Source organism: Triticum aestivum, chromosome 1B, assembly GCF_018294505.1.
Source record: "Triticum aestivum cultivar Chinese Spring chromosome 1B, IWGSC CS RefSeq v2.1, whole genome shotgun sequence".
NCBI lineage: Eukaryota > Viridiplantae > Streptophyta > Magnoliopsida > Poales > Poaceae > Triticum > Triticum aestivum.
The window spans coordinates 455620259-455629902 of record NC_057795.1 but is presented as its reverse complement, the minus strand read 5'-3'; positions in this window follow the sequence as shown (position 1 = coordinate 455629902).

Below are 9644 nucleotides of genomic sequence, written 5' to 3'. Positions count from 1 at the left end.
CTACTCCCGGTGGGAGTAGGACTCCCCAGGGCGCGCCATAGACTCCCCTCCTCTCCTCCTTTATATACTGAGACTAGGGGCACCCCATGATACACAAGTTGATATGTTGATCTCTCCTAGCCGTGTGCGGTGCCCCCCCTCCACCATATTCCACCTCGGTCATATCTTAGTGGTGCTTAGGCGAAGCCTTGCGTCAGTAGCAACACCATCACCGTCATCACGCTGTCGTGGTGACAAGACTCACCCCTGAAGCTCTGCTGGATCAGAGTTCGCGGGACGTCATCGAGCTGAACGTGTGCTGAACTCAGAGGTCCCGTACGTTCGTTACTTGGATCGGTCGGATCGTGAAGACGTACGACTACATCAACCACGTTATGCTAACGCTTCCGCTTTCGGTGTACGAGGGTACGTGGACTCACTCTCCCCACTCGTTGCTATGCATCACCATGATCTTGCGTGTGCGTAGGAATTTTTTTGAAATTACCACGTTCCCCAACAGTGGTATCAGAGCCAGGTTTATGCGTAGATGTTATATGCACGAGTAGAACACAAGTGAGTTGTGGGTGATACAAGTCATTCTGCTTACCAGCATGTCATACTTTGGTTCGACGGTATTGTTGGATGAAGCGGCCCGGACCGACATTACGCGTACGCTTACGCGAGACTGGTTCTACCGACGTGCTTTGCACATAGGTGGCTGGCGGGTGTCAGTTTCTCCAACTTTAGTTGAACCGAGTGTGGCTACGCCCGGTCCTTGAGAAGGTTAAAATAGCACTAACTTGATGAAATATCGTTGTGGTTTTTATGCGTAGGTAAGAACGGTTCTTGCTCAGCCCGTAGCAGCCACGTAAAACTTGCAACAACAAAGTAGAGGACGTCTAACTTGTTTTTGCAGGGCATGCCGTGATGTGATATGGTCAAGACATGATGCTATATTTTATTGTATGAAATGATCATGTTTTGTAACCAAGTTATCGGCAACTGGCAGGAGCCATATGGTTGTCGCTTTATTGTATGCAATGCAATCGCCCTGTAATTGCTTTACTTTATCACTATGCGGTAGCAATAGTCGTAGAAGCAATAGTTGGCGAGACAACAACGATGCTACGATGGAGATCAAGGTGTCGCACCGGTGATGATGGTGATCATGACGGTGCTTCGGAGATGGAGATCACAAGCACAAGATCATGATGGCCATATCATATCACTTATATTGATTGCATGTGATGTTTATCCTTTATGCATCTTATTTTGCTTAGTTCGACGGTAGCTTTATAAGATGATCTCTCACTAAATTTCAAGGTACAAGTGTTCTCCCTGAGTATGCACCGTTGCCAAAGTTCGTCGTGCCGAGACACCACGTGATGATCGGGTGTGATAAGCTCAATGTTCATCTACAACGGGTGCAATCCAGTTTTGCACACGCAGAATACTCGGGTTAAACTTGACGAGCCTAGCATATGCAGATATGGCCTCGGAACACTGGAGACCGAAAGGTCGAGTGTGAATCATATAGTAGATATGATCAACATAGTGATGTTCACCATTGAAAACTACTCCATCTCACGTGATGATCGGACATGGTTTAGTTGATTTGGATCACGTGATCACTTTGATGATTAGAGGGATGTCTATCTAAGTGGGAGTTCTTAAGTAATATGCTTAATTGAACTTTAATTTATCATGAACTTAGTCCTGGTAGTATTTTTGCAAATTATGTTGTAGATCAATAGCTCGCGTTGTTGCTTCCCTTTATTTTTGATATGTTCCTAGTGAAAAATAAGTTGAAAAATGACAGTAGCAATGATACGGACTGGGTCCGTGATCTGAGGTTTATCCTCATTGCTGCACAAAAGAATTATGTCCTTGATGCACCACTAGGTGACAGACCTATTGCAGGAGCAAACGCAGGCGTTATGAATGTTTGGCTAGCTCAATATGATAACTACTTGATAGTTTAGTGCACCATGCTTTACCGCATAGAATCGGGACTTCAAAGACGTTTTGAACGTCATGGACCATATGAGATGTTCCAAGAGTTGAAGTTAATATTTCAAGCAAATACTCGAGTTGAGAGATATGAAGTCTCTAACAAGTTCTATAGCTAAAAGATGGAGGAGAATAGCTCAAGCAGTGAGCATGTGCTCAGATTGTCTGGGTACTACAATCGCTTGAATCAAGTGGGAGTTAATCTTCCAGATAAGATAGTGATTGACAGAGTTCTCTAGTCATCATCACCAAGTTACTGGAACTTCGTGATGAACTATAGTATGCAAGGGATGACGAAAACGATTCCCGAGCTCTTCGTGATGCTGAAATCAACGAAGGTAGAAATCAAGAAAGAGCATCAAGTGTTGATGATTGACAAGACCACTAGTTTCAAGTAGAATGGCAAGCAAGTTGTCACTCCCGCGAAGAAGCCCAAAGCTGGACCAAAGCCTGAAACCGAGTGCTTCTACTGCAAAGGAAATGGTCACTGGAAGTGGAAATGCCCTGAATATTTGGTAGATAAGAAGGATGGCAAAGTGAACAAAGGGTATATTTGATATACAGGTTATTGATGTGTACCTTACTAGTGTTTATAGTAACCCCTGGGTATTTGATACTAGTTCAGTTGCTAAGATTAGTATCTCGAAACAGGAGTTACAGAATAAACAGAGAGTAGTTGAGGGTGAAGTGATGATGTATGTTGGAAGTGGTTCCAAGATTGATATGATCATCATCGCACACTCCCTATATTTTCGAGATTAGTGTTGAACCTAAATAAATGTTATTTGGTGTTTGCGTTGAGCGTAAATATGATTAGATCATGTTTATTGTGATACAATTATTCATCTAAGACAGAGAATAAATTGTTATTCTGTTTACATGAATAAAACCTTCTATGGTCATACACCCAATGTTGATGGTTTATTGAATCTTGATCATAGTGATACACATATTCATAATATTGATGCCAAAAGATGCAAAGTTGATAATGATAGTGCAACATATTTGTGGCACTGCCGTTTGGGTCATATCGGTGTAAAGCGCATGAAGAAACTCCATAAGGATGGACTTTTGGAATCACTTGATTATGAATCATTTGATGCTTGCGAACCGTGCCTTATGGGCAAGATGACTAAAACTCCGTTCTCCGGAACAATGGAACGAGCTACTGACTTATTGGAAATAATACATAACGATGTATGCAATCCAATGAGTGTTGATGCTCATAGCGAGTATCGTTATTTTCTGACCTTCACAGATGATTTGAGTAGATATGGGTATATCTACTTAATGAAACACAAGTCTGAAACATTTGAAAAGTTCATAGAATTTCAGATGAAGTGGAGAATCATCATAACAAGAAAATAAAGTTTCTACGATCTGATCATGGAGGAGAATATTTGAGTTACGAGTTTGGCCTTCATACAAAACAATGTGGAATAGTTTCACAGCTCACGCCACCTGAAACATCACAGTGTTATGGTGTGTCCGAACGTCGTAACCGCACTTTATTGGATATGGTGCAATCTATGATGTCTCTTATCGGTTTACCACTATCGTTTTGGGGTTATGCATTAGAGACAGCTGCATTCACATTAAATAAGGCACCATCTAAATCCATTGAGACGACACCGTATGAACTATGGTTTAGCAATAAACCTAAGCTGTCGTTTCTTAAAGTTTGGAGTTGCAATGCTTATGTGAAAAAGTTTCAACCTGATAAGCTCGAACCCAAATCGAAGAAATGCGTCTTCATAGGATACCCGAAGGAGACTGTTGGATACACCTTCTAATCACATATCCGAAGGCAAAATATTTGTTGCTAAGAATGGATCATTTCTAGAGAAGGAGTTTCTCTCGAAAAAAGTTAGTGGGACAAAAGTAGAACTTGATGAGGTAATAGTACATTCTCCCGAATTGGAAAATAGTTCATCACTCAAATCAGTTCCAGTGATGCCTACACCAATTAGTGAGGAAGATTAACGATGATGATCATGAAACTTCAGATCAAGTTACTACTGAACCTTGTAGGTCAGCCAGAGTACGGTCCGCACCAGAGTGGTACGGTAATCTTGTTCTGAAGGTCATGTTGCTTGACCATAACGAACCTACAAACTATGAGGAAGCGATGATGAGCCCAGATTCCTCAAAATGGTTTAAGGCCATGAAATCTGAGATGGGATCCATGTATGAGAACAAAGTATGGACTTTGGTTGACTTGCCCAATGATCGGCAAACCATTGAGAATAAATGGATCTTCAAGAGGAAGACAAACACTGATAGTAGTGTTACTATCTACAAAGCTCGACTTGTTGCAAAAGGTTTTCGACAAGTTCAAGGGGTTGACTAAGATGAGACCTTCTCACCCGTAGCGATGCTTAAGTCTGTCTGAGTCATGTTAGCAATTGCCGCATTTTATGATTATGAAATTTGGCAAATGGATGTCAAAACTGCATTCCTGAATGGATTTCTGGAAGAAGAGTTGTATATGATGCAACTAGAAGGTTTTCTCGATCCGAAAGGTGCTAACAAAGTGTGCAAGCTCCAGCGATCCATTTATGGACTGGTGCAAGCCTCTCGGAGTTGGAATAAACGCTTTGATAGTGTGATCAAAGCATATGGTTTTATACAGACTTTTGGAGAAGCCTGTATTTACAAGAAAGTGAGTGGGAGCTCTGTAGCATTTCTGATATTACATGTGGACGACATATTGTTGATTGGAAATGATATAGCATTTCTGGATAGCATAAAAGGATACTTGAATAAAAGTTTTTCAATGAAAGACCTCGGTGAAGCTGCTTACACATTGAGCATCAAGATCTATAGAGATAGATCAAGATGCTTGATAAGATTTTTCAATGAGTACATACCTTGATAAGATTTTGAAGTAATTCAAAATGAAATAGTCAAAGAAGGAGTTCTTGCCTGTGTTGCAAGGTGTGAAGTTGAGTAAGACTCAAAACCCAACTATGGCAGAAAATAGAAAGAGAATGAAAAGTCATTCCCTATGCCTCAGTCATAGGTTCTATAAAGTATGCTATGTTGTGTACCAGACCTATTGTATACCTTGCTCTGAGTTTGGCAAGGGAGTACAATTTTGATCTAAGAGCAGATCACTGCATAGTGGTCAAGAATATCCTTAGTGAGGACTAAGGAAATATTTCTCGATTATGGAGGTGATAAAAGAGCCCGTCGTAAAGAGTTACATCGGTGCAAGCTTTTACATCGATCCAGATGACTCTAAGTCTCAATCTGGATACATATTGAAAGTGGGAGCAATTAGCTAGAGTAGCTCCATTTAGAGCATTGTAGACATAGAATATTTGCAAAATACATACGGCTCTGAATGTGACAGACTCGTTGACTAAACTTCTCTCACGAGCAAAACATGATCATACCTTAGTACTTTTTGGGTGATAATCACATAACAATGTGAACTAGATTATTGAATCTAGTAAACCCTTTGATTGTTGGTCACATGACGATGTGAACTATGAGTGTTAATCACATACAGATGTGGATTTTGGTGTTAAATCACATGATGATGTGAACTAGATTATTAACTCCAGTGCAAGTGGGAGACTGAAGGAAATATGCCCTAGAGGCAATAATAAAGTTGTTATTTATATTTCCTTATATCATGATCAATGTTTATTATTCATGCTAGAATTGTATTAACCGGAAACTTAGTACATGTGTGAATACATAGACAAACAAAGTGTCACTAGTATGCCTCTACTTGACTAGCTCGTTGAATCAAAGATGGTTAAGTTTCATAGCCATAGACATGAGTTGTCATTTGATTAACGGGATCACATCATTAGAGAATGATGTGATTGACTTGACCCATTCCGTTAGCTTATCACTTGATTGTTTAGTATGTTGCTATTGCTTTCTTCATGACTTATACATGTTCCTATGGCTATGAGATTATGCAACTCCCGAATACCGGAGGAACACTTTGTGTGCTACCAAACGTCACAACGTAGCTGGGTGATTATAAAGGTGCTCGATAGGTGTCTCCGAAGGTACTTGTTGAGTTGGCGTATTTTGAGATTAGGATTTGTTACTACGATTGTCGGAGAGGTATCTCTGGGCCCTCTCGGTAATGCACATCACTATAAGCCTTGCAAGCGATGTGACTAATGAGTTAGTTGCGGGATGATGCATTACATAATGAGTAAAGAGACTTGCCGGTAACAAGATTGAGTTAGGTATTGAGATACCGACGATCGAATCTCGGGCAAGTAACATACCGATGACAAAGGGAACAACGTATGTTGTTATGCGGTTTGACCAATAAAGATCTTCATAGAATATGTGGGAGCCAATATGAGCATCCAGGTTCCGCTATTGGTTATTGACCGGAGATGTGTCTCAGTCATGTCTACATAGTTCTCGAACCCGTAGGATCCGCATGCTTAACGTTCAGTGACGATTTATATTATGAGTTATGTATTTTGATGTACCGAAGGTAGTTCGGAGTCCCGGATGAGATCGGGGACATGACGAGGAGTCTCAAAATGGTAGAGACGTAAAGATCGGTGTATTGGACGACTATATTCGGACATCGGAAAGGTTCCGAGTGATTCGGGTATTTATCGGAGTATCGGAGAGTTACGAGAATTCGCCGGGGAGTACATGGGCCGTATTGGGCTTTAGGGGGAAGAGAGAGGGGAGGCTGCGCCCCCCCCCAAGGCCTAGTCCGAATTGGACTAGGGGGAGGGGCTGCGCCCCCTCCTTCCTTCTCTTCTCTTTTCCCTTTCCTTAGACTCCTACTCCTACTACATGGAAGGGGGGAATCATACTCCCGGTGGGAGTAGGACTCCCCAGGGCACGCCATAGAGAGGGCCGACCCCTCCCCTCCTCTCCTCCTTTATATACTGAGGCTAGGGGCACCCCATGATACACAAGTTGATCTGTTGATCTCTCCCATCCGTGTGCGGTGCCCCTCTCCACCATATTCCACCTCGGTCATATCGTAGTGGTGCTTAGGTGAAGCCCTGCATCGGTAGCAACATCATCACTGTCATCACGCCGTCGTGCTGACGAAACTCACCCGTGAAGCTCTGCTGGATCGGAGTTCGCGGGACGTCATCGAGATGAACGTGTGCTGAACTCGGAGGTGCCGTACATTCGGTACTTGGATCGGTCAGATCGTGAAGACATACGACTACATCAACCGCGTTGTGCTAATGCTTCTGCTTTCGGTCTACGAGGGTACGTGGACTCACTCTCCCTGCTCGTTGCTATGCATCACCATGATCTTGCGTGTGCGTAGGAATTTTTTGAAATTACTAAGTTCCCCAATAGCCGCCGCTTCTTTTTCAGGCTTTTTGCTGTGGCTATTAGCTGGCGTTTAAAGCGCTCTTGTTCGAGGGGGTCCTCTGGTACGATGAAGTCTTCGTCGCCCAGGCTCTCATCCTCTTGGGAGGTCGGTAGGTAGTTACTATCCTCTGAGCCCATGTTCCCGATAGGGTCATCGGGGTTGACTTGACCGTCTTCCCAATCATCCGGTTCGGATGTTGGCTCGACCGGGGCATCGTGGTCATCGACGTTCTCCGGGGTGTTATTGTCTCCGGTGCCGGTATTGCTGTCTTTTTTCACGGCGTGATTTTGATCTACGCCGCTGACGTCGATGCTTCGGAGTTTCTTCAGCGGGCTTGTCTTATAGATTCTTCCCATCATCGGTGTCATTTTCTTTGGGTGTGTCCACCGTGTATACATCATACGAGGAAGTGGCCGTCCAGCGTGCGGTAAACGACGGGTTCTGGCTTTGCTCCTCTTCGGCATCGTCGTCCATACCATCGATCTCTTTGGAGGCGTAATCTAGCATGTCGGTTAAGTCATCAACAGTGGCTGTAAAGTGGGTGGTGGGTGGGAGGCAAAATTCCCTGCCCTCAGCCCCTAGTGTGGGCTGGGTGAGGGAGTCCTGGATTAGGGGGTGTCCGGATAGCCGGACTACCATCATCAGCCGAACTATCATCGGCCGGACTATCATCATTGACCGGACTCCAAGACTATGAAGATACAAGATTGAAGACTTCGTCCCGTGTCCGGATGGGACTTTCCTTGGCGTGGAAGGCAAGCTTGGCGATACGGATACGTAGATCTCCTACCATTGTAACCGACTCTATGTAACCCTAGCCCTCTCCGGTGTCTATATAAACCGGATGGCTCTAGTCCGTAGGAGACAACAACAATAACAACAACAACCATTACAATCATACCATAGGCTAGCTTCTAGGGTTTAGCCTCCTTGATCTCGTGGTAGATCCACTCTTGTAAACATCCACAATATCAATATCAATCAAGCAGGACGTAGGGTTTTACCTCCATCAAGAGGGCCCGAACCTGGGTAAAACATCGTGTCCCTTGTCTCCTGTTACCATCCGCCTAGACGCACAGTTCGGGACCCCCTACCCGAGATCCGCCGGTTTTGACACCGACATTGGTGCTTTCATTGAGAGTTCCTCTGTGTCGTCACCGATAGGCTTGATGGCCTCTTCAATCGACAACGACGCAGTCCTGGGGGAGACTTTTCTCCCTGGACAGATCTTCGTATTCGGCGGCTTCGCACTGCGGGCCAACTCACTTGGCCATCTGGAGCAGATCGAAAGCTACGCCCCTGGCCGTCAGGTCAGGTTTGGAAGCCTAAACTTCACGGCCGATATCCGCGGGGACTTGATCTTCGACGGATCTGAGCCACAGCAGAGCGTGCCGCGCTGTCACGATGGGCACGACCTAACTCTGCCGCCGGACAGCACCTTGGAGGCCGCACATGAATCCGCTCCGACCCATAGTCCGGAGCCGATCGCTCAGATCGAGGACGGATGGCTGGACACCGCCTCGGGAGCTGCAACTTCTACGGCGATGGAGCCGAACACTTACCTTGTCCCGCATAAAGCTCATGACTCCGAGGTGTCGGACTCTCTGCCGGACTCCGAACCTCCGGCGCCCCTACCGGTCGAATCCGACTGGGCGCCAATCATGGAATTCACCGCTGCGGACATCTTTCAGCACTCACCCTTCGGCGATATCTTAAATTCGCTGAAGCATCTCTCGCTATCCGGAGAGCCCTGGCCGAACTACGGCCAGGATGGTTGGGACGCGGACGACGAAGAAATTCAGAGCCCACCCACCACCCACTTCGTAGCCACCGTCGACGACCTAACCGACGTACTCGACTACGACTCCGAAGACATCGACGGTATGGACGACGATGTCGGAGACTATCAAGAACCAGTGCCTACAGGACACTGGAAGACCACCTCGTCATACGACATATATATGGTGGACACCCCAAAAGATGGGGACAGCGAAGAAGCAACGGAGGCCGATTCCTTAAAGAAACAGCCCAAGCGCCGACATCAGCGGCGCCGCTCTAAATCCCGCCACAGCAAGAATAGAGATTCCGGCACAGGAGATAATAACACCCCAGAAAGTGCCGAAGACAATCCCCTCCAGCACGATCCAGCGCAGGAGGAGGCAGAAGCAAGCCCTCACGAGAGGGCGGCAGACGAAGAGGTCGAGGATGATAATTACTTACCTCCCTCCGGAGACGAGGCAAGCCTCGACGATGACGAATTCGTCGTGCCTGAGGATCCCGTCGAACAAGAGCGTTTCAGACGCAGGCTAATGGCCATGGCAAACAG